The sequence below is a fragment of the Natator depressus genome, chromosome 3 (assembly GCF_965152275.1).
Source record: "Natator depressus isolate rNatDep1 chromosome 3, rNatDep2.hap1, whole genome shotgun sequence".
In the NCBI taxonomy this organism is placed as follows: domain Eukaryota; kingdom Metazoa; phylum Chordata; order Testudines; family Cheloniidae; genus Natator; species Natator depressus.
In genome coordinates this window covers 37,946,227-37,970,445 of record NC_134236.1, presented here as the reverse complement: position 1 = coordinate 37,970,445, position 24,219 = coordinate 37,946,227, and the positions used below count along the sequence as shown (strand labels likewise).

Genomic DNA, 24,219 nt, shown 5'->3' with positions numbered 1-24,219 from the left:
TAATAAAAAGGCTTTCTTCGCATATTTAAATGGAAGGGAAGAAAGTTAAGGCCAGATTCTGATTTCATTTAAAACTGTGTAAATCAGGAGTGTCTTCACTGGCTTCAGTGAAGTTATTCAGGGGTAAAATTGGTCTGAGATCAGAATCAGGACTTTTAACTCTGAAGTTTTGACCTTTGTTGATTTGAGATGTCAAACCTTCTTGCATTAATTCGTATACATATTTTAATGCTTTCAATTTGTTACAGTATATATTGTACAGAAGGGCAACATCTATTTGATGTTTAAAAGGTTATTGTATTTATTTTATTATGTGGAAAGCTTTAATAAAAATCTACTTTCTAATAAAGTTGGGAGGAGAGTTTGAAAATCATGTAATATAGGTTAAAACAGTGATATTTCACCCGTGGCTCTTCCACTGCACATGACGCATCATTTCCCTCAAACCTTCTCACCATGTGCCATCAAGATGCTGAAGCAGCAGATGCCCTGGGAGAAAGAAAAGACAATTAAAAATGAAAAGCAAGGGACAGAATCACACACCACACTACATCTGGGTGGCAGTGATTTTAAGAAAATCAGACAGATTTTGAATGCTCCTTCTCCTGATAAGCTTCAATGACATTTCTCAGACTGACTCAATACACCATAAGGGCATTGTTCCCATTTGGATAAGGTTTAAGTGCTGGCTTAAAATTGGAGTCAACAGTACCAAAATTTTGCTCATTGTTCTCATGATATTTTGGCCCCAAGAGGTGAAATTTGGGGAAGGAACAATGTCTTATTTATTTGTCTGTAAACACTATGTATATCTTTGAGGCAACAGAAATAATAATTCAAATCTTGAATGGTAGATCTCTTACTAAGTCAGGGATTCTCATAAAATTTCCACTATCTTGAGTGGAAAGTTCATGAGAAAAGTTTTGAAAAATTTCAGCCATATTGGAAAGTAGGCCCCTTCCAGATTTGGATGTGACTTGAAACCAAAACTATAGGGGGAGTTCAGATCCAGTGACACAGATCCAAGCCCATGGAATTTTCCCCCCATCCCTCCCCAGTTTTCAGTGTTCCAGGTTTATTCTCTCTAATCCTAACCTCTGTGTAGCTGTTTTTTTATGAAGTATCTACTAGTAATGCCCAAATCCTATGCTAAGCTTCACAGTCATGGCCTCCAAAGAGGGAGGGGAGAGCAGTAAGTGCAGAATGCAAGAAAGACACTGCTCCCTCTCCAGAAGCCATTACTGTGGAGCAACTCAGATTGGAATAGCTCTGTGGCCCCAGTATGTCCACCTCTCGGTGGGAGTGGAGGATACAAGTATCCACACAACAGCTACAGCTCAACTGCATGTACTGTGTGTACAATGGCCTGCATTGGGGCCCCTGTAGAGCTGAGCTCCACACCAGAAAGAATGTGAGCAGCCCCCTGACTCTTGTGCAGCTGAGCTGAACTGTTTTGCTTCGGAAGAGTCTTTAAACCATGCAGGCATGGACCGGGTTTGCCACTAAATGCAAAATAAAGAGAAAAAAAGACATCCTTGTTTGCTAGAGTTGCACTGATAGGCATTTCCAAGTTGGATGTGTAGCTTTAACTGCTTCCTTGCACAGGTGCATTATGATTAAGCCCAACAATGCTACCTAAATGTAAGATAGTATATCATGAGTAAGGGTGTTTAGTGATTAACTCCTTTCTAGAATCAGATGTTTTGAAACCTCACTGTCAATGTCCCAGCTGTCCAATAAGACAATCTTGGCAAGGGAGGAGTTAGTGTGGGCAACATAGACGAAAATAAATTTGAAAAAAATAACATTTACCACAAGGTCGCAAATCACCTACTGCATTCATGCTTTCAAATTCCTATGTAAGTATCTATTGTGTATAAATGTATTTTAGAATAAAATCTCATTGTAGAGCATGACTCTTCTCCTTGCTGCTTTGGAGAACTGTGGTGGACGTAACAGTAGTTCTTAACATCCACTTGTATAAACAAGTCAGAACAATTTTTGCTGTACTGTCTGCCTGCTGCCAGCCTGATTTCACTTCCCCTTCTTTGGACTTCACTTTCAAAATTCATCTAGACATTTGCGTTAGATGACACTTCACAAATATTAGCTTGTGAAGAGGGAGCGTATGCCCCATTCCCAAACCTACCTTCAAAGAGACAATATCCTTTGGACAATATCCTTATGCAACCCACTCCTGTGTATGCTATGGCAGTTCTGCAAGTGCCAGTACAACCTCTTGTTTTTGGCAGCCACATGAGGCTGTGATCCCACTGGTCTGTTCTCCACTGTTCAAGTATTCTATTGTGGCACTTCTGATCATTTTTTTTAAAGCAGCTGGGCATCAATATTGGAAAAGAGCTTCTTGAAGAGGAAATAGCACGTGAAGTAACATGCAGACAACACAGTCAAGCCCAGCTGTGTTTGAAACCTATCCTGTTCTGAGAATGACATACTGCATACCTTTTCAGAGGGCACAGATGTCATCCCAACAGTTGGAAATGAACAGAGGGAGCCAGAAGACCATACATTCTATTTGTGTGCTAAGTGACGGATTGCTATTCAGATTGTCAAAACCACAGTCTGTCCTGAGATTCCAAACCTGTCCAGAGGGGATATGTTATTGTTACCCCCACTGAAAGGTAGATTAACTTCACAGATAATAAAATATAGCTTTAGAAGTCATGGACAATGAGTTTTTAGGTCCAGTGAATCATGATTAGTTTTCTGGAATGGGTAGCAAGCGATATCATAATGCAATTGCCATTGCTTTTGGCTTTCTACAGAAGGCTGTCATAGAAATGGCTAGGAAATGTTCCAAAGAATGGGTGAATTTCTCTTGAAAGGTAAAACCAGTAAGGCAGGTGAGGTTCATTTAACATTTCTGCTAAATAAAGAATAGATAACGTTTTGAATGGATTTCAGTCACACAAAGTCATGAAAACACAAAACCCAGCAAAATACATAGTAACATTCTTAAAACCTCACTCTGATCTATAACAGATTATAACGGGGTTCAAAAAAGAATTAGATAAGTTCATGGAGGATAGGTCCATCAATGGCTATTAGCCAAGATGGGCAGAGATGGTGTCCCTAGCCTCTGTTTGCCAGAAGCTGGGAATGGGCAACAGGGGATGAATCACTTGATGATTACCTGTTCTGCTCATTCCCTCAGGGGCACCTGGCATTGACTGTCAGAAGACAGGATACTGGGCTAGATGGACCTTTGGTCTAACCCACTATGGCTGTTCTTATGATCTCCCACCGGGTTTTATGCCAGTGTGAAACCACTGACTTCAGAGTTACCCCTGACTCAAATCAGCAGTGTTGCCCGCTCCAATATTTTATCATGAGTCACGAAATAGTTGTCTGTGGTTTTTTTATTTTTATTTGCTTTTGTTTTTAATGATTCTCATAAATTTCTGATATCTATCTTTAATCTTGTGAAGTTTTGTCCTTCTTCAAAACAGCTACCATCTCCCATTACTGTCCTCAACATAACTGCCAGGTCCAGTTAAACTTTGCAGGTGAAAGTGAGGCTGCACCAGCAAAAACAGGGTGCTGTCAGGGAAGATAGAGGCCCCTTAAGGTATGTCTACACTGCAAAAAAAAGGAAAAAAAAAAAAAAAGATCCACAACCTCGATTCTCAGAGATTTGGTCAATTGACTTAGGCTTGCAAGGTTTGGACTGCAGGGCTAAAAACAGCAGAGTAAGGGTTTCGACTTGTGCTGGACCCTAGACTCTAAGACCTGGTGATGTGGTAGGTCTCAGAGCTTGGTCTCCAGCCTGAGCCAGAATGTCTACATTGTTATTTTTAACCCGTCCACAGCCTGAGCCCCATGAGCCCAAGTCAATTGATGCAGGCTCTGAGACTAGGTGCTGTAGGTTTTTGTTTTCAGTGTAGTTGTACTCTTAGTTATTATGTGGGAGCCAGTAAGCAGACAAGAGAATGTGAGAGTAACAGGGAGGGGATCTGTATTAGGGAACTGGATAGGAAAGGATAGGTGAGGGGTATATGAAGAACAGGAGGCAAGCAGGGGTGGTGCAGGGGAACATGAGGAGCAGGAGGCAGATTGAAGGGGGGCATGTAGGGGAATGTAGCATGACAGAGGAAGAATGTGATGGATAATAGATTGTGAGAAGAAAGGGAGGGAAATATGGAGGCCAAGTGGATGTAGGGAACAGGGGTGGACATGAGACTGTGCAAGGACATATAAAAAGAATGTGAATGCCTATCCTATCTAACTAGGAAGGCAGACAGAGAGGCAGTAACTCACACCATGGGGGATATGAGATGGTAAAGGAAGTTTCCTCTGATCAACGAACAGAGAGGCTGATTTTTTGTGCATGTATTTAAGGGTGAATTTTGACCCTGAGATGATCACACACACAAGGGGGGAGGGGTCTCCCTACAGGGAATGAACAAAAGAAGGCAAAGTGTAGTCTGATTTAAAAAAAAATCTCATGATGTTTAAGTCAGTCTTATTCTGAGTCTGATTCTGGGGGGCTGGCTTTAGAATTTTGAAGGTTTGGGATGGCAAAACTGCACCAGTGTAAGTGAGGTCAGAATCAGGACTTTCACAACATTCTTAAGATTATTGTAACTATAGCTGTCTGAGTGTCATCAAGACTGGGCAAGAATGGATTGTGATCAGCCCCTACATAATAAAAGTAAAAATATGTAATACAATGAAACAACTGCCATTATTGCCTTTCCATGAAGAAATCGCTAAAGATTATATATGTATTAAGATAGTTATACAGTAAATTAATACAAGACTACATGGAGTTTAAGGCTAGAAGTCATTCTTCCCCATCTGTGACATGAAAAAGTACTGCTCCAATATCCTCTAGCAAAGTATCAGAGGTAAGACTTAAAGATCCACTGGTGTCATAGCGTACTAATATTTTACAGACGAGTGGCTACCAAGATTTATCTTTTAAAGGCTTGCCAGTGTCATACTGTACTGCTATTTTACACTTCAGTAGCTTCCAGGGTTTATCTTTTTAGAAAGGCCCATGCAAAGGTTGCAGTGTCTTTGATAGGAAACATCCATAATCATTTAAAAGACTGAAAAGCAGTTGAAGCTTAGAAACATTAATAATCTTCACTGCATTCACAATAGGTGGCACGTTTTCCTTTGTAAATGCAGCATGTCAGAGATCACCAAGAAAGGAAAATTTCCCAGTTTTCTCCTAGATTGATGGAGGTTGTTGAATAGGTTGTGGACAGATGGCTGGAAAGAGGCTTTATTGGTGCTTGGTAATTTTTCTTTTCAAGAATTTGTACATCCCCCAATGCACTAGCAAGCACAGCTGCACCAGCACACCCGGAGAAGTACTCCATGCCAAGTATATACCTGGTATAGGACACTTTCTCTAGAGCAGGGAGAAACCAAAAATCAGATTGAAAAATTGAGTCACACTCTGGTTCCCGATCTGCTCCTGGGCAGCAAAGCATTGTGACTTTTGACAAAGCCTTTATTAATCAACAGCAGCAAAAAATACATAGTAAATATGCTTTGGGAGTTGGCATACTGGCATCTGACCCTATAATATGCATAATTCTAAACAAGGTAGGATTTCTCCTCATGACTGTTTTCTTTTTTGACTCTGACTTCATACTAACCAAACAATCTTCAAAGAGCCAAAATCACACCTTCGCCATCCCATCTTGCTGCATCAGTGTTTGTTATAGATGGAAAAGCTGCTCTAAGAGCCCATTGGGATAGCCTGTGCTTGGTAGACATGTGACATTTTCATTTTGTTATGTGCCTCTCAGTAACTTGTGGTAAATCCATATTCAGTCATTTGTACAACAATAAACAGCTTCATTGTTGCAACATATGTATACTCAAAAAGAAAAGGAGTACTTGTGGCATCTTAGAGACTAAGGTGCCACAAGTACTCCTTTTCTTTTTGCGGATACAGACTAACACAGCTGCTACTCTGAAATATGTATACTGTAGTTTCAGATCAGTGGTAGTCAACCCCGGGTCCACAAACAGGTTTTGGGGGGCCGCTAAGCAGGACCAGCATTAGGCTCGCTTGAGGCTCAGGGCAGAAAGCCAAAGCCCCACTGCATGGGGCTGAAGCCTGAGGCCCTGAGTCCTGACACCTGGGGCTGAAGCCGAAGCCTGACCAATGTAGCTTTGTGGGGGGCCCTGTGACATGGGAATTGCCCTGTTTGCTACCCCCTAATCCTGGCCCTGGCTTTTATATGCAGAAAACCAGTTATTGTGCACAGGTGGGCCGTGGAGTTTTTATAGCATGTTGGGGTGAGGGGGGCTGGGGGGCTCAGAAAGAAAAAGGTTGAGAACCCCGTTTTAGATGATGCTTTATTTCTGCCCATTTTATGTAAAACACTAACATAAAGCAATCCTTCCTCCTAAATTGTACACTGGTGCGCTGTATTTAGAAGAGGATAAGATTTATCCATCATATCCTACTTTAAAGAGAACTTTTACTCTCCACAATATATACAGTCCTGATTCTCCACAATGTGTGCATCTATCAGTTCTTCCATAGGAGTCCAGTCTAGCTAACATCCTATTCTTTATGGTCTGATATCAACTCATTAAGTGTTATAAAATTTCACATAACATAGGTTTGCGTGCAATTATGAGTTTCTTGACATCAGTGCTCAGAAAATATACCTTGTTACCTGTGGCAAAAATGTTTGTCCAATTTAAGAAAATTCTTTGGTAACAGATATGTTATCTCCTAGCAATGCTGGCCAGACTGCCAGTCTTCTTTTTAAATAAACCTGCCTAGCTTTTTCCACACCTTTCAAAAGCTCTAATCTGACCAGCCATACCAGTGTAAGAGTTTAGTTGTGCTGAACCTTAGTGTCTGCTAATGATAAATTTACTGAACACTTTTGATGGCTCTAACACAAAGGATGCAAGGACTTAATTGTCTACGTGCAGTTCTTGAGAGGTATGTTATTGCCATTTTCCCCTACTTCTGGCAATACCTATAGTATGTTCAGGTCAGCCTTTTTTTCCTTCCAAGATCTTTAGATCCTACAGTCCTTTCAACCAACTCTGCCATTTGTTCAAGAACTCTCTCCTTATATAGCAATTTTTATTGAAACCTACAGGGAATGGGTCTGTGTTTGCAACTATATAAGCAGCTAGATTTTCTGAACCTTTCATCTTCCACCTTTGGGATAATTTTCTTACTTATGCTAAAATAGTTTCATTTTTATCAAAAGATTGCTGTTTGGAAATTTGTCACCTAGTGGATCCGTAACCTTTATTAGCTGTTTATAACTACCTTTTATTTATGGGACAATTCTTCTGTGCTTTGAGTAGCTATTGCCATAGCACAAGCGATCTCACAAGCAGTTTTAAAAGATTTATTTTCTGAGTGTAATTTTTTGTGAATAGACTTGCTGTTCAGTCCATATTCAACTCTATGTCAAAAAACACCAGGAAACGCACCCAAGTTACAGTTTGCAGGAAATGGTTTCAAATAATATTGCAATACAGTCAGGGAAGGCTCTCAACCTTTATACAACAGGATGTGGTGCACAGCAAACAAACCAAGTGTCTGATTGTGAAAAAAACACATTGAGTAAAGACGCTCATATGCATAGGTGTTTGCAGGATAAGACTCCAAGCTTGCCAAATGTATTCGTATTTGAGAATTTGCTTTATTTCCTTATTCCATGAGAATTTGCTTTATCTAGATTTTTATATTTTACTGTGGGTCAGGATAGCTCTTTCAGAATCATGGAAGATGTATATACAAACGTCTCCTTACTTAAAAAAACCCAACAACCCTACCATTACTCAATGTAATGAGCTATTCTCTAAGTTGCATCACAAACAGAAATACTTATACTCTGAAGCTTATTATTGGAGGCATGCTATTACCTAGCTGTAGTATTTTTATATAGAACTGGTCAAAAATAATTCAATGTTGAAATTTGTCAATGAAAAATAGGTACATTGTTGCAAAAGGTCTTCCTGAATTTTGGACTCTCTGACTACCTCCAACATTGCCTGGGACCTAATCTAAGACACTACCCTCGCTATTCAGATCTTTATTAAAGGGGGTTATCCAGAGTCTCCCACCCAAAAAGAATCAAAACCTTCCTTTTAATTCAAAAGAGAAATTACTCGCAACTGAAGCATCTAGGCAACTCACCACTGTATTTTACTTTATATATTTAAACTGACCCAAACACAAGCAAATAAACATGCCTGCAGCAAGATTGTCACTCAGGCGTGTCTACACAACACAGCTTTTAGTGACACAGCCACGTTGACCCAGCTGTGTTGCTAAAAGTCAGGCAGTGCAGCCGCTGTTTGTTGGCACTTTTCCCAACAAAATACTTCCACCCCCAACGAGTGGCGTTCGCATTGTTGACAGGAGACTGCTTCTGCTGACAACGCGCTGTTTACATTGACGCTTGCCGTGGCAAAACTTTTGTCTTTCACGGGGAGGAGAGGGTTGCCCATAGGCTTATCCATATGGGCAACCAAACCTACAAAAAAAAAAAGTTTTGTCGCTCAGTTGCCAGTGTAGACATAATCTCACTCACTGAACTACATTTCCTAGGGTAACAAAAGGTTCACACCTCCTTCCCAGTTTTAAAAAATGAGGCTTGACTTCTACTATGCCTCCATAATAAGCGGCTTCTAACTCCAAGGGAGAGCAAATAATGTTCCAGCTCTCACTGGTCATATTATCAACATACTGTACATGCAAATAAATTAGGTATTTTAAACAATCATTGGATAATTCATCAGCCCACTCCGGTTTGCACAAATATAGTGTATAACTGAATTTTTAAGTACTTACTTTTACACAGAAAATAACACCTTTTCTTTCCCTCCTCTCCAATATTTCCTTTTAAGGGATAGACTTTTTAACAATTCTCTTCAATCAAATTCCCTGTCTCAAAGTAAGAATTACATGCTTCAGTTCACTCTAAAGAAAGGAAAAGTCTGTTAACCAACTACAGTAGAAGGAAAACAGAATAAAACTATGCACAATACACCCATTCATACACATATTCCACATACAAAGACTGTCAGTAGGTTGTTTTCTTGTCCCATGCATTTCTATCACCTGTCCAGGCAGTTATAACATGCAAAATTTCTGTTGGAAAGACTGGCAGAATTTTGGGGGTGCAGTGACCTGTTTGAGACCAGCCATGTCAGACATACAAAGGACCATGTAATACATAGGCTTATCCACATGGGCAACCAAACCTTCATTCTAAATGGAGTTTTACTTTAACAGGTGAGAATCTGTTTGGTAAAAACTGTCTTCTTCTTGACCCTGAGAGTTGCAGCAGGTCCTCTTTTCCCTTTCCTGACTTTTTTCCTTGCTGTGACATATACCCAGCCTTAATATTAATACCTTTGGCTTCCACCATGTAACATCTACCAGAGTGGTGATAATGTATGTGTTCCAAATGGATTAGCTTAGTGGAACCTGATTACTGGAATCTGATTTCTTATAAACTGCATGAACCTTTACTATAAATAAATAGTGAAATGCATTGAAACTATTCAGGATTTTCATTCCTGTTAATTAGAAGTATAGTTTTGCTATATCCAAGTTCACTGCAATATGGCCAATATAAATAGATGAACATACTTCCCAACTAACAATACAGTGCAAATCAAATAATTTCCAGTGTCAGTTAGTCATTATATTCTGTAGTTCTGGTGGTCTGCATAACTTTCAGCTTTGTCCCATTCTGCTGATAAACCCCCTCTAATAATAACACAGTTCAGTTGTTTTAAGTAAAATAGGTTTGCCACAACTCTTTCTACTAACTGCTTTGTAGCAGGTATGCTAGACAGTGTCTCATATACCAGCTGTGACCACAGTATTGTCTATTAAACAAAAAGTGTAAGGGCTAGGTACTGCAGGGGTACCATCCTCTTCCTCTTATTCCTTAAAGTGGCTGATCTTCTACCTCCCCTAAATCAGTGACAATAATCATTAAACCAATGTTTCCAAAGCTGTGAGCCATGGCTCACTAAGGGAACCACGAAGGATTCCCATGGGGAGGGAGGGAAAATATTAATTGGAAAAAATTAAAATTGGCATATAGATTAAGAGGTTATTAAATTAGGCTTCATATATCACCTGTGTCTTATCTATGGGTCTGCATCTTATGCTACTGCTGCTGCTGGGGCTGGGAGCCTGCCTTCTGCTCTGCTCCTATAGGGATCTTCAGCAGAGAGATTCTTGTCCTTGCTGAAGGAAGCATTCATAAGGAAGTCTCTTAACTCAAAGACCCCAATGAGCAGAGTGCAGAGAGAGGCTCCTGTTAATGGTTATGGCAGCAGTAGCAGATAGGGGAAGTGGGCTGAGGAAGAGACAGGTGTATCTTATCTTTATAATTGAACAGTTTTTACTAAGTACTAAGCTTACAGGTAGCAAACGTGGCTGAAGATGATGATGATTTTAATAAAGGTAAACAGAAAAGGAAGAAAAGACACTAGAAGTAATTCTTCCACTCTACTCCATGCTGATTAGGCCTCATCTGGAGTATTGTGTCCAGTTCTGGATGCCACATTTCGGGAAAGATGTAGACAAATTGGAGAAAGTCCAGAGAAGAGCAACAAAAATGATGAAAGGTCTAGAAAACATGACCTATGCGGGAAGACTGAAAAAACTGGGTTTGTTTAGTCTGGAAAAGAGAAGGCTCCCGGGGGGGCGGGGGAGACATAATGGTTTTCAAGGACATAAAAGGTTTTTACAAGGAGGAGGGAGAAAGATTGTTCTTCTTAACTTCTGAGGATAGGACAACAAGCAATAGGCTTAAATTGCAGCAAGGGAGGTTTAGGTTGGACATTAGGAAAAACTTCCTAACTGTCAGAGTGGTTAAGCACTGGAATAAATTGCCTAGGGAGGTTGTGGAATCTCCATCATTGGAGATTTTTAAGAGCAGGTTAGGCAAACACCTGTCAGGGATGGTCTCGATAATACTTAGTCCTGCCATGAGTGCAGGGGACTGTATTAGATGACCTCTCAAGGTCCCTTCCAGTCTTATGAGTCTATGATTCTATGAAATTACAAAATAGATGAACTAACAGTTAACTCAGCAACCCAAGGGGATATTCACTCCGGCCATCCCCTCTCCTAGAGGCAACCCTAAACCTGCAGATCCCCCAACCAGAGTTCAGTCCTTTGGTCCTGTCACAACTACCCCGTCCGAGACAAGCTCTCAGCCTTTCAGTCCCAATTCCTAAACTGCCCAGCCTTCTTTCCTCAACCAGCTCCCAAGCTGTACCAAGAGATTTAAAAATTTTATTAAAACTTATGTTAGGATTATCTAAGACATGGCTTAATTAAAAAGTTTCTATTCATCTGGGTATAATGCTTAAATTATCCAAAAGCAGCAAGTTTGGTTTAAAAAGGCATAAAATGTATTAGTTGATAATCCACAATATCCCAAATTAGGGTTAATAAATTTAACAGTACAGTTTAAATATCAGTATTCAAATACTCAGATACATCACACATATAAAGTTATACTAAGAGTTGCTTGTGGAAAATAAATATAGTAATGAGTGTAAATTGTCCCTCAGTAATTGAGAATATAGGGTAGGTTTTCCCTGAATACATATGGTCCATTAGAGAAGTATTTCAGCTACTTTCCTGTCTTCACTTCTCATTGGCACTGTAGCTCACTTCTCCTAATGTCCAACAATATGTTCTAAATAAATGTCCCTTGAACACCTGATAGTGTCTGACATCAAGAGTCACTGCATCCGCCAGGCATAGCACTGACTTATTCCGTATTCCCATAACATTCACTCATTACTGGGATCCCATGCACTCTGATGATCAGCATGTGTATTTGAACCTCACAACTCCTAGCTCTCAAGGCATCAGCTGGGGAGTGTGTGTATTTCTCCACCTTTTGAGATTTGGCATAGTGGAAAGACAAAGGCTGTGTCCTGAAGAGGATGCCATTCGGCTATACCACACTTTGTGCTCCCCACTTCCAGGGGAGTGTACCGCAGTCCAGTGGTCCAGCTAATTCCTCAGTGGTAAGTGGGGTGAGGGGGCAACCTGGGCCCACCCACTACTCCGGGTCCTGGACCAGGGACCCTGTAAATAGCAGCCATGTGCTGCATCCCCTCCAACCTCTCAGTTTACTTCCCTGGGCTGCTTCCCTGTAGCCCCGGCATCTTCTCCGCCCTTATCTCAGGGCCTCAGCAAGCCAGTCTTAGCAGTCAGCCAGGCGCTCACTCTTACTCCCCTGATCCTACCCAGCACTGCTCTGTCAAAGATGCTAGCTTTCCTCTTCCTGCAAGGCAGCCAGAATTCCCTCCTCGAGCTCCAGGGAGCAAATGAAGCCGCAGCCCTTCTTATATAGGCCAGCCCAGCTCTGATTGGCTGCTCCTTGTAGCCCCTCTCTAATTGACTGCCTCCTACGCAGACTCCCTAGGGCTCTACTAACCCCTTATGGGCCAGTGTGGGGCAGATGCCCCATCACAGGGATGCAATTGAACTGGACAAATGGATGGCATCCTTCCAGGATCCTCTCAAGTATGGTCCTCACTCTTAGAGCGATAATTGTGTACTCCATGTTCTTTACCTGTGGCACAAGGACTCCCAGCTCCTGACGTTCCTCACGCTATCCAGTAGGAAGCAATATGCTTCTCCAGCTGTCAAGTTGTGTCTCAGGCGTCAGTCCAAAGTGAAACAAAGTCTCCCACATCTCTTCCAAATTCATCTTCCAAGGAGCCACTACACTTGATCTTAACCAAAAGGCCAAAAAGCAAATGACTGCCACTGCTAATGGACTGTATTTATTCAGGGCCAACCTACCCTAAATTCTCAATTACTGGGGGACAACCTCCACTCATTACTGAATTTTTCTACAGTCTACTGCTAGTATAACTTTCCATGATTGATGTACCAGCGTACTTGGATACTGATATTTAAATTGTATTGTTACATTTATTAACCCTAATTTGGGATATTTCAGATAATCAACTAATGCATTTTATGACTTCTTTTGGATAATTTAAGTATTATACCCGGATGAATAGAAAATTTTTAATTAAGCTGTGTTTAGATAATTTTAACATAAGCTTTAATAAAATATTTAAATTTGTTCTTATCAGTTAAATTAGTGATGCAGAAACTACACCAACTAGAAGGCTCAAATTATGATCCTGAAGATGACTTCTGATATGAAGGTGGAGTCTATAGCTGCTGCTTCAAAAGAAGTTCTTTTTTCTGAAGACCTTCATCTTCTGCTTCAGAGACTGAAGCACAGACCAAGAAGATGATCACTCCATTGCGGATTCCACAGAATATTTCAAGGACTGCATGGACAGTTGCTGCTCCAAGGAATCCATGTTGGGAAATGGCTTATAAGAAGCCCCTCAGAGCTTCCAGGACATCGCAGATGAGCTTCATTGTGGGGAAAAGCAGCACATCCTCAAAGAACACCCACCAAGATACTGTTACGGGGGGGTCTCTAGGACTGCTGCAGGGGACATCACAGCCAGGATAAACATTGCTTTGCACACCTTTCAACAGAAGGATGTCACAAGGAGAACTTTTGTCACCTCTTCCACTGCCAAGGTGATCCTGATGCTGGAGGTGCTCCGTCTATTCGAAATGCCATCCAGGAAAGTACCACCACTGAAAGGAATAGCACCTCCTTGAAAATCCAACCTGCTCCATGGAGCCTCAACACCTCTCTAGATGCTGGCCAAGCTGAACCTCCTGATACTACTCCCCCAGATCAAGGAGAACCATCTAGCAAGACAGTTCAAGTGACTGAACCCCATCCAACACAGGAAGGCAGTACCCCACAGTTCTGGGTCTCCCCCTCCCAGGGGAACCCCCACCTCCTATCCCTACCTCGCCTCAGTCGTAGGCTCCTGCCAGTCACCAGCTAGGCCCCGCACCCTGGGGCAGACTGCAGTATGAGCCACTCATCACAGGCAAGGTTGGGTTTCGACCTGCTGCCTCTGGCTACCCATGGGCTGCCCCCTGCAACTCCAGTGTCTAATAGGCCCTGCAGTCTGGTACTTTCCTAGGCCAGAGCTCCCCGGCTCCCTTGGCCTGTCCCCAGCCCTGCTCCCCTCCAGATACTTAGTTAAGCCCCTGCAGCCTCAAGGCAGAGAGAGACTCTCTCTGGGCTTCTAGCTCACAGCCTTTATAGAGCCAGCTGGGCCCTAACTGGGGCATGGCCCCCAGCTGAGGCTGCTTCCCCAATCAGCCCCCCTGCCTTTCTCCTGCAACAGCCCTCTCTCAGGGCTGTTTTAAATCCCTCTGGGCCCGAGCGATTGTCCACCCCGGTACATGATCATTAGAGGCATGAAACAGACTTCCCATCCTGTAAGAATTTAAGATTTCAAAACGTTTTCCCATCTTGAAAAGTCAAAATCTCAAAAAAAAATTTCAAATCAAAAATCCTCCTTCTCACCCACCCACCCACCCCCGCACCCCCCAAATTCAGATTGGATCAAAATGTTATGTTTTGATTTTGACTTTTTTTCTACTATAAATTAACTTAAATTTCTAAACAAAAAGTCATTTCAACCCCAACATTGGATCTTTTTTGTTTCAAAATATGTCAAGATATCCTGTTTCAACAATTCCTAAAAAAAAAAATGTCAAAACAGGCAATTTATCAAATTTTCTTTCATGCAGATGTTTTTGGTGTTGACAAAACATCATTTTCTAGTGAAAAACACCTGTTATTGAAAAATTCCTGGCCAGCTCTTGTGGTAATATATTTACAGGTTGTATCATGATTAGGCTTGGCAGAATTCAATTTTTTTTTAATAATTTCAATTGATAATGTTTGTTTTAAGAATTTTTTTTTCATTTTTAATCTATTTAAATTTTCACAGTTGTAAGAAATTATGGAGGAGGTCAGCCAACATTTATTTAATGACAGAAGATGTTGACATTAAAGAAGTGAAAGCTTTATAACCACTAAAACACAAATTGTCAACATCACACGTCAAAATATACAAAGTAAATATCCTGAAATCAAACTCTAATAAATTCTGAAGTTGCATTTTGCTTTCTTTGCCCAACTGTAAATTCTGATTATCAATGGAAATGTTTTTTCATCAATTTGTATGGATGATGAAACTGACGTTTACCAACATTCACCAAAAAAAATCTAATCTTACCAAACCTTAACATGATACATGTGTATAAGGGGGAGGGGGCAAATTAAAGGTGTCAGGCAACCCTAATTCTGGCATTTCTTGACTTTTGAAAGCTTGACTTTCCGACATTACTAATGTCCTTTTAGCATAGCATTCTTGTATGTAATATACTGTATATTTTATTAATTGCCTTCTAAATAAAACATACCATGTAAAGAACATTGCTACTAAGTAAAACTTTTCCAGAACTTAAACCCATTGAACTTTTTATAAGCAGGTAGCATATGTGAGTTACTCAGCTTTTTCAGCTCTCTAACGGCGCAGTCCCTCAAGGTGCTGATCTCACGGGAGGCACTCTTCTCCTTACAAAATCAAGCAAGGATGGAGTATCTATTTTCACAATAACAGTTTCTCTGGTTTTGGTAAAGATAATGAATTAATACTGATAGATAAATGTATCAAGCTTGGGTTTTGTTCTCTGAAGCATTCAAATGGATACACCCATCCTATTTAAATAGTAACGAGAATAAACCTTGGTCTTACAGAAATAAAAATTAAACCTCCTCCTCTAAAGTTTTTCCAATATAATAAAATTCAGTAAGCTTACTCAAAAAGAAATTCAGCATGTTCCTTGTGGAAGGGATAAATATACTCATTATTAAAGGACACTTGGAAAGATATTACAGACAATTAGTTCATAAGCTTTTCATTGTGGGGTATTTCAGCAAGACACAGCTGAAAAGATCACCCCTCCTTGTGGCACATGCTTCTGCATCCTCCTGCCAAAATGACAGTTGTGCTAGTGTCAATAATCAGTATAGGTCATTGCTCTGGGCAGGATCTATACCTTGAGCAGTTAAGATGTAGGCTGTGGACAAAAATGAGCAGTGTGGCTACCTGGAACAAGTTTAATTTTGTGAGTTGTCAGGATCATACTATTTCTGCCCACAGTCTCCAGAAGGGACAGACAAATTCTCTCACAATACCCTATGAAAACATTTGTTGAATGATATGGTGTGCTGGTGCTACAAACCTTGGGACATGCCCCTAGAAGTTTTCGATTATTTCTACACTAAAAATGCTACAGCAGTGTAGTGCTGTTGTGTAGACACTGGCTACAGCAATGGAAGGGGTTCTTCCATTGCTGTAGTTAATCCACCAAAAGGTGGCAGCTAGGTTAACGAAAGAATTCTTCCATTGATCTAGAGCTTTCTATACCGGGGTTTAAATCAGCTTGACTATGTCTCACAGGGTGTGAAATTTGTCACAGTCCTGAGCAATGTAGTAAAACTGACCTAAGATTGTAGCATAGACCACTCCTTTGTGTCACGCACAAATTGAGTACAGTGCCAGTGTGGGTACAAGCCATTAGAGCAACCACATGGAACTCTATTGTTATTTTGTCATGTGGTTGCACTCTGTTATGCCAGTGTGACTCAAGGGAATTCACTTGAGGCTGAATCACTAGAAAAAATTCTGTAACATTGACATACCCACGGCGGGGGGTTGCCTAGAGTTAATTGAGTGTCAGCTAACTAGAGGTAGTTAACATCTGGCTAGTCTAGATGCTCCCCAAACATTTGTTCCAGATTACAAACATTTGTGGTTTGCCCAAGGGATAAGGATAGGGTAAACTGTAAATGTTTGTATCCTGGAACAGTTGTTTGGGGGGTATCCAGACTGGCCTTTAAAAAGGAGTTAACTACTTCGAGATAACTGGAAATCAACTCTAGGTAAAAAACCTCTGGTAAAGACAACGTGTGTGACTAAAGTCAGTCAGCATATTTGCTACAAAACGTTTCTTCACAAAAAGATCCTGTCTCATCAAAGCCTAAATATTTTGCAGAGATTTGTCTATTTCAACAGAGTTTTCAATGGGAAGGGTGGACTCTCCAGTCACTGCTAGAAGAGGTGGGTGGGAGAGTGTGTGACTGAGTCGAAAACCTTACATTTTTGATCAAAATACGGACATTTCCAACACAATTCTATTTTGAAAACACATCCAGTGTGGAACAAAGGCAACATTTGAAACTTTGAAGTTGTTGCAAAATGGAATTGTCATTCTCTGGCCAGCTCTGTATATGATCAAGAAGATGAATGGAAGCACTGGATCTTCTAAGGCATGGGGCTGGCTTTGCTCCAAATATCCAAGTACCAAAAAGGTACTTCCAAGGGTTTCCTAGTACATCTGAAGAAAAAGAACATCTCTGCAAATAGTCAAGTGAATAGTCTCCAACTTTGATAGGTTCACTATACCAGTACTGATATAAAAATATTCCTTACAGTGACTATTTTATCTCTGACTTAGGTATTTATAAGTACCTTGGTATCTAAGCACATAGAATCAATTAAACTAGTGTTTTGCTCTTTCCCCATTCCCTGGGGATCTATAGCTGGTTTTTATTTCTTTGTGTTTTTTGGGGAATGTACAGAGCATTTAGCATTTGCAGCATTTTGCATTTTTGATATATGTGGCATCAAATTTAGACCATTACCATTGTGAACCTCTTAATATACAGTAACTCCTCACTTAAAGTCGTCCCGGTTAACATTGTTACGTCGCTGATCAATTAGAGAACATGTTCATTTAAAGTTGTGCAATGATCCCTTATAATGTGGTTTGGCAGCCGCCTGCTTTGTCCACTGCTTGCAGAAAGAGCAGCCCGCTAGAGCTAGCTAGTGGGGGCTTGGAACCAGAGTGGACTGGCAGCCCCCACCCCCTCCTCAGCTCCCCTAAGTTACTATGCAGCAGGTTACCAATTGCCAGGCAGTTCAACTGTCCCTCCCCACTCTGCCCTGTGCTGCTCCTGCCCTCTGCCTTGGAGCTGCTCCCAGGAGCCTCCTGGTTGCTGGGGGGGGGGGAGGAGTGTTAATGTCAGGGTGTCCCCCCTCCCTCCTTTATCCCATTGGGCCATCTCCACAGAGCAGTGGGGCACACAACAGGGCTCAGGACGGAGGGAGCTTGCTGGCAGCAGCTGCTGTCTCAACTTGCTGATCTACTTAAAAAGGCAGTGTACTTAGAGTGGGGGCAGCGTACTTAAAGGAGCAATGCACATCTCTCTCTCTCTCTCACACACACACACACACACACACTGTGTGTGTCTCTGTCTCTCTCTTTGCCATGCTGTCTCCCCTCCCTCCAGTCGTGCTGCTTTGTAGAGTGTGAGGCTACGTGAACAGCAATGTGCTAACCCTTGAGGGCTCAGCCGAGTGCTAGTTCATCATTTAGCAGTAAGGCATTCCCTGGGAAATATCCCACCCTCTTCCACCCTCTGACTTCACCACCTCAACCAAGCTTCACAATCATCATTGCTGTGTATAGCATTAAACTGTTTAAAACTTATACTGTGTATATGTGTGTATATATATAAAATATAGTCTTTTGTCTGGTGAAAAAAATTTCCCTGAAACCCTAACCCCCACTATTTACATTAATTCTTGTGGGGAAATTGGATTCGCTTAACATCGTTTCGCTTAAAGTAGCATTTTTCAGGAACATAAAACTACAACGTAAATTATTGTAAATGAGAAGGGAGTTGAGGAGTGCATATAAAATGGACTTAACTGTGTCCATAAGTCCGGCGATGCTAAACTCTTTTTCTTTTGTACTATATAAAACCTACTTCTGCAGCATCAATTGAAGTACTGGTACTGTACTCAAGCCTTCAGAGATTTGGGTTTATACTAAGAAATCTAAGCTTTGGAACCCTCAGGTTCATGATACTTAAAATGATAGATGACCTGATAAGAAAAGATTCATATTTTATTATGCCATTGCCCACATTGTTGGTCCAACATTGTAATCATTAATCCACTGAGCGATGGAGGAATGGCTGGAATTTTTGAAAACCTCTAACCAATCAGAAGCATTCCATTATTTGAATATCATAGCTTATTTGATGATAAAAATTAACTAATAACTAAAGGAGGATCATGTAAATCTGATCTAAATTAATTTTTAAAATGTGCTTCCAAATGACTCAGAAAACAAGAATTTCTTAGGAAGCCTGGTCTAACAGAGGAAAATGAATAAAATCATTTCAAAAAAATGTACCTTATTCCTCCTATAACCTTGACACCCCCTCTAAATTATTTATGTCACTATCCTTGGTGCTAAGGACAGATTGCAAAGAAGGATCTTGAATTAAAAGTGCCACCTGCAAACTAGAATGTATTGATACTGTAGCTCTGACAAATAGGTACAGAATGAGTCAGATCTTTTTGATATTCTGATTCTAGGAGATAATGCGGAAATGATTAGTCCCAAGGATTCTATCTAACATTTGTTGTAAATGTGATGCTTTACAATTGACAAAGGTGTTTTCCGTTTGGTTTTGTGCCATTATTTTGTCTCATTGAAGTAAGGCAAACAACCTTTCCTTTAACCTCACTGTTAGGTTAGTTTTAAGTGGTAAAAGGTTGTTAATATTGCAAAGCTATCTTCTTCAGCGAGATTTTTTTGGAAGCCGAATGATTACTGTATTTTTAAGGTATTTCCTTTACAACTTCTGCTGTGTAGCGGTGGGAAAATAGGAAGAATCCTTTCTGAAGGATTTCTGAATTCATCTGAAGAAAGTTTTCAATTGCGACATAGAAGTTAATGTAAGCTTTTAATAAAAAAAGATAAAAGATGCTGCAAATTGTTGGTCCCCAATAAATCTCACCTGGGACACAATATTACAGGATAAAAAGCAGCATTACCCCCCATTGAAATAAATATATGTAATATATTTAATAAGATACATATTTGGAGAAGGGACTGATACTATATGTTGATATTACAGGTTTGTACAGTGACCTTGTTGAGGCCTGGAGGCACTATCATAATATAAATGTTAAATAATAATAAACGAAATCAAGGAAATGTGGATGTTCAAACCAGGATTAATAAGAGGCATTTTGATAGATGCTTACACGTGCACTATTCTATATAATTGGTCATTAAGTCATAAGCACATATTATAATACAACCAGTAGACACAAGACAATATAGAAGAGACATATCTTTTCATTTATATGAAGACTGCTATAACCCTGATACCTTTGTATCCTTGTTGAGTATTATTAACTATCAGTTTTTCTCTCTCAGTATTGTCACAGTTACAAGGTTAGCTATACCTTTTATCTGCTTCACTTCAGTCTCTCTCAAGTGTACCCTTTCAAGTTACAGTGCCTGTACCATCACTCTTCTCAGGGTGGAATGCACAATACTCCCTCCCACAGACTGGGTCCCTGGGCTACAACACCCTTGTTTACCAATGTGGTTCCTCAGCAAGTCCAGCTGGGTTTGGCACCTGCAAGAGACTTCCCTTCAGGAGCTGTGACCAGTAGGTGATATAGCAACTCAGAGCAACTTCTTCAAAACTAAGTATTATTTATTTGGATCAGAAAAAAGATAGAATTCACAGAAAAGGACTAAAACAACAGCTTACACACATTTGTTTTACCGAAAGGTTGGGTAGGTATAACTTGTCCCAGACACAATGAAAGGAGGGATAGTCTGCTCCCCAGAAGTCACTTCCGCCTTCTGTTTCTCTCTCAGCTTCAGCACTGAAGCTCCAAAGTTCATTGTTTCATTCTGTCCATTTAGATTCTCCTTTCTAGAGTTATCAGCCAGCTTGTTGATCAGAGCATGCTGGGGTAAAACTTCAAAGGAATCGGCCTCTGTATCGTTTGTTAAGTACTAGTAACTGGGTTATCTGAAGCCATTGACATTGGTTCCTGCAGACTTGAAAGCCACCTAAATCCACTTGCAAAGTAGATTAAGTTAAACTGTACAAAGACACTCTTAAAGCTTGTCTACGCTTGAAATGCTATGGCGGCACAACTGCATCACTGCAGGTAGGCCACTCTGTCACTTCAGTGTGTACACTACCTACAAAAATGTGGAGGGTACTCCCATTGGCCTAGGTAATCCACCTCCGTGAGAGGCAGTAGCTAGTTTGATGGAAGAATTCTTCTGTTAATCTAGTGCTGTCTACACTGGGGGTTAGGTCGATTTAACTACGCCACTTAGAAATGTGGATTTTTCATACCCCTAGTGAAATAGTTAAGCCAATTTGATTTGCTAAGGTAAAGCAGACCTTGGTGCAGAAGAGCGTCCACTTGAAAAGCTAGTGTGGAATAGCTATTTTGATCTATTTTCCCATGTAGCCAACCCCTAAAACTGACTTAATCCCTATTTATTTTTTTAGCAAGCAACACAATAACCGCACAAACCAATAGCCATAAAAATATTGGAAATATCTCCCACATTCTTCACAAATATTATGTCATCTTGCAGCCTTATTGGCTCAGACGCATGGATTCAGTTTCTCTATTGGGGCTGTAGTCATTCCTATGAAAAACTCCACTATTTACTCAGTGGTCTGATTTATCAAAAAGAAAACGACAAGAGAAAAGAAAACTAACAAGAGACAGAAAGACACTAAAACTTAAATACATAAGGTTTAAAATGTAGTTAATAATGTTATTCGAAGGGGCCTCCTTATACCCCTTGAATTCTGGAACTTGCTGAAGTTCAGATACTTCAAAAAGTTACAAATAAAAAAAAAGACTTATCAGGTTCTTTCATGTTACCCAATAAGGTGATTTCTTTATCCTGTGGAGAAACCAATAGGAGACAACTTCATCTGGATGTCATCTGATTGGCTACATTATAAAAGCAGACTGACTGATAGCCAATTGCAACATAAAACGGATGTTCATGGAATAGGATAATAATGTTTTAATGATGAAGGAGTTAACACTGAGAAGAAAAGCAATTTTTGAGAGCAGTGTCTTGGATTCAGAGTAGTTGTTTGGACCAGAAGACCACTGGTGCTGACTTAAAGAGGACAAACACAGCTGTTCATCTATCTTTGAACAAGGTAGGAACAGTAACATGAACTACAAACATACTCTAAATAAATAGACCAGGAGAAATTATCTTGGGTTTGTGTCCACCCATCATAAGAACGTAAAAACAGCATACTAGCTCAGACAAATGGTCCCTCTAGACCAGTACCTGTCTTCCATCAGTGGCCAATGCCAGGTGCTTCAGAGGGAATGAACAGAATAGGTAATCATCTCTTGTCATCCACTCCCAGCTTCTGACAAATGGAGGCTAGGGACACTCAGTGCATGAGGTTGCAGCCTGCCCATCCTGGCTACTAGACAGTGATTGAACTATCCTCCATGAATTTATCTAGTTATTTTTCACCCCTGTTATAGTTTTGGCCTTCACAACATCCCATGGCAATGAGCTCAATGGGTTGACTGCGTTGTCTGAAGAAGTACTTCCTTTTGTTTGTTTTAAACCTGCTGCTTTTTAACTTAATTGGGTGACCCCTAGTTTTTGCATTATGTGAAGTAATAAATAACATTTCCTTATTCACATTCTCCACACCAGTCAAGAGTTTATAGACCTCTATTATATCTCCCCTTACTCATCTCTTTTCCAAGCTAAACGGTCTCAGTCTTTTTAATCTCTCCTCATATGGAAGCTTTTCCATACCCCTAATCATTTTTGTTGCCATTCTTTGTACCTTTTCCAATTCCAATATATCTTTTTTGAGATGGGGCAACCAGATCTTCACGCAGTATTCCAAATGTGCGCATAGCATGGATTTATATAGAGGCATTATGATATTTCAGGTCCTCTCAGAGGTCTAGAGAGGCCCAGGCCACTTACGGCTTTTGAGGCCCCAGCCATAATCAAAATAAAAAATGACGACACATGGAAACAAACTAAGGCACCAAAAAAAGAGTGAGACATAATTTGAATATTTTTTTATTTAACAAATGCTTTTCTAGCCTTTTTCTGTGCAAAATGCACTAATTATTGAGGAAAAAATCTAGCTTTTGTGCAATGTCACAATTGATATTAAGCATGGCAAGCCCATTCAAACTCTCTTGTCCCACAGGTGAACGGTGATAGTTTTTTACCTGCTTCAACACATTGAAGGTGCATTCATCTGAATCCACTGATGCAGGCAAACTGACAAAAATACGCAACATGTAGCCAACCATATTTGAAATGTTCTGCTATAAATAAGTAGCATATCCACACTTGAAATGCTCTACTGTAAATAGTAGCCTATTTACACCTCAAATGTTCTAAATATGTAGCCTATCCACACTTGAAATATTCTGCTGTAAATAAGTAGCTTATCTACACTTGAAATCTTCTACTGTAAACATGTACACAAATGCTGAATGGTACACAGATGCTGAAAAGAATCAGAATGAAGGAATACTAATTAAGATCACAAAACGAAACAATTGGACAGCTTATTATCCTTATTACTGAATCAAAACTCAAGCACGCAAGGTATAATATAACAGGCTGAGCTGAAAACAAAGGCATGACATATATATAGTAAACACAGACACAGATACAGACAAAGGGATAATGTCCAAAAATTTCAAATGTGTGTCCTCACAAAACTCACTGTACAAGATTGTCCTCACAAATTTTCACCGTGAATCTGGGCCTATAGATTATGAAAGCCTATGACGATGGCCAAGCTACCAAGCTAGGGCTCAACCAACCAACCAGTCACTCTTTTAGCTACCATATGAAGATAATAATGAGGAATTCTCACACATAAATAATTCCTAAGTCAAATAGATGTAAAACTATAAAGACACTAAAATGTAACAATTCTCTACCTTTCAACATTCACTTGATCCAGCACCAGCCACTAGTGGTGGTTTGTTTTTTAATCAGTTGATCTGAGAGGACACATTCATCATGGTCCAATCTTGTGCCATCAGAACCAATATATTTTTATTAATATTTATGAACATTTTTAATTCTTTAATATAACAAAATCTGTATCAGTTAACAAAAAAATTATGTCTTTTACCAAATCACATCTCTTCATTGCTTAAATTTGCAGCTCTAAGCTGAGAGAGTGTATCACATTTTGGTCTGATAGGGATGCGCATAAAAACAAGTTGTGAAACTTATCAAATGCCAAAAAATTAATAAGTGTCTAAATTTGAGGCCCTGGCCAAATGGCCCTCCTGGCTCCCCCTATGATTGGCCCTGTGATATTTTCTGTCTTATTATCTATCCCTTTCCTAATGGTTCCTAACATTCTGTTAGCTTTT

At 40.2% G+C, this 24,219-nt stretch overlaps 1 long non-coding RNA gene across 1 annotated transcript in view; it reads right to left on the bottom strand.

The window, feature by feature from the left end:
• Positions 1-422: 422 nt before the first annotated feature.
• LOC141983826 (uncharacterized) overlaps positions 423-24,219 on the bottom strand; it is an 87,236-nt gene continuing 63,439 nt past the window's right edge. Inside the window, exons 3-4 of the long non-coding RNA XR_012638536.1 lie at positions 8,813-8,909; positions 423-489 (exon numbers count right to left, since the gene is read on the bottom strand). This is a non-coding gene — a long non-coding RNA (uncharacterized LOC141983826). The remainder of the gene's footprint in view (positions 490-8,812; positions 8,910-24,219) is intronic.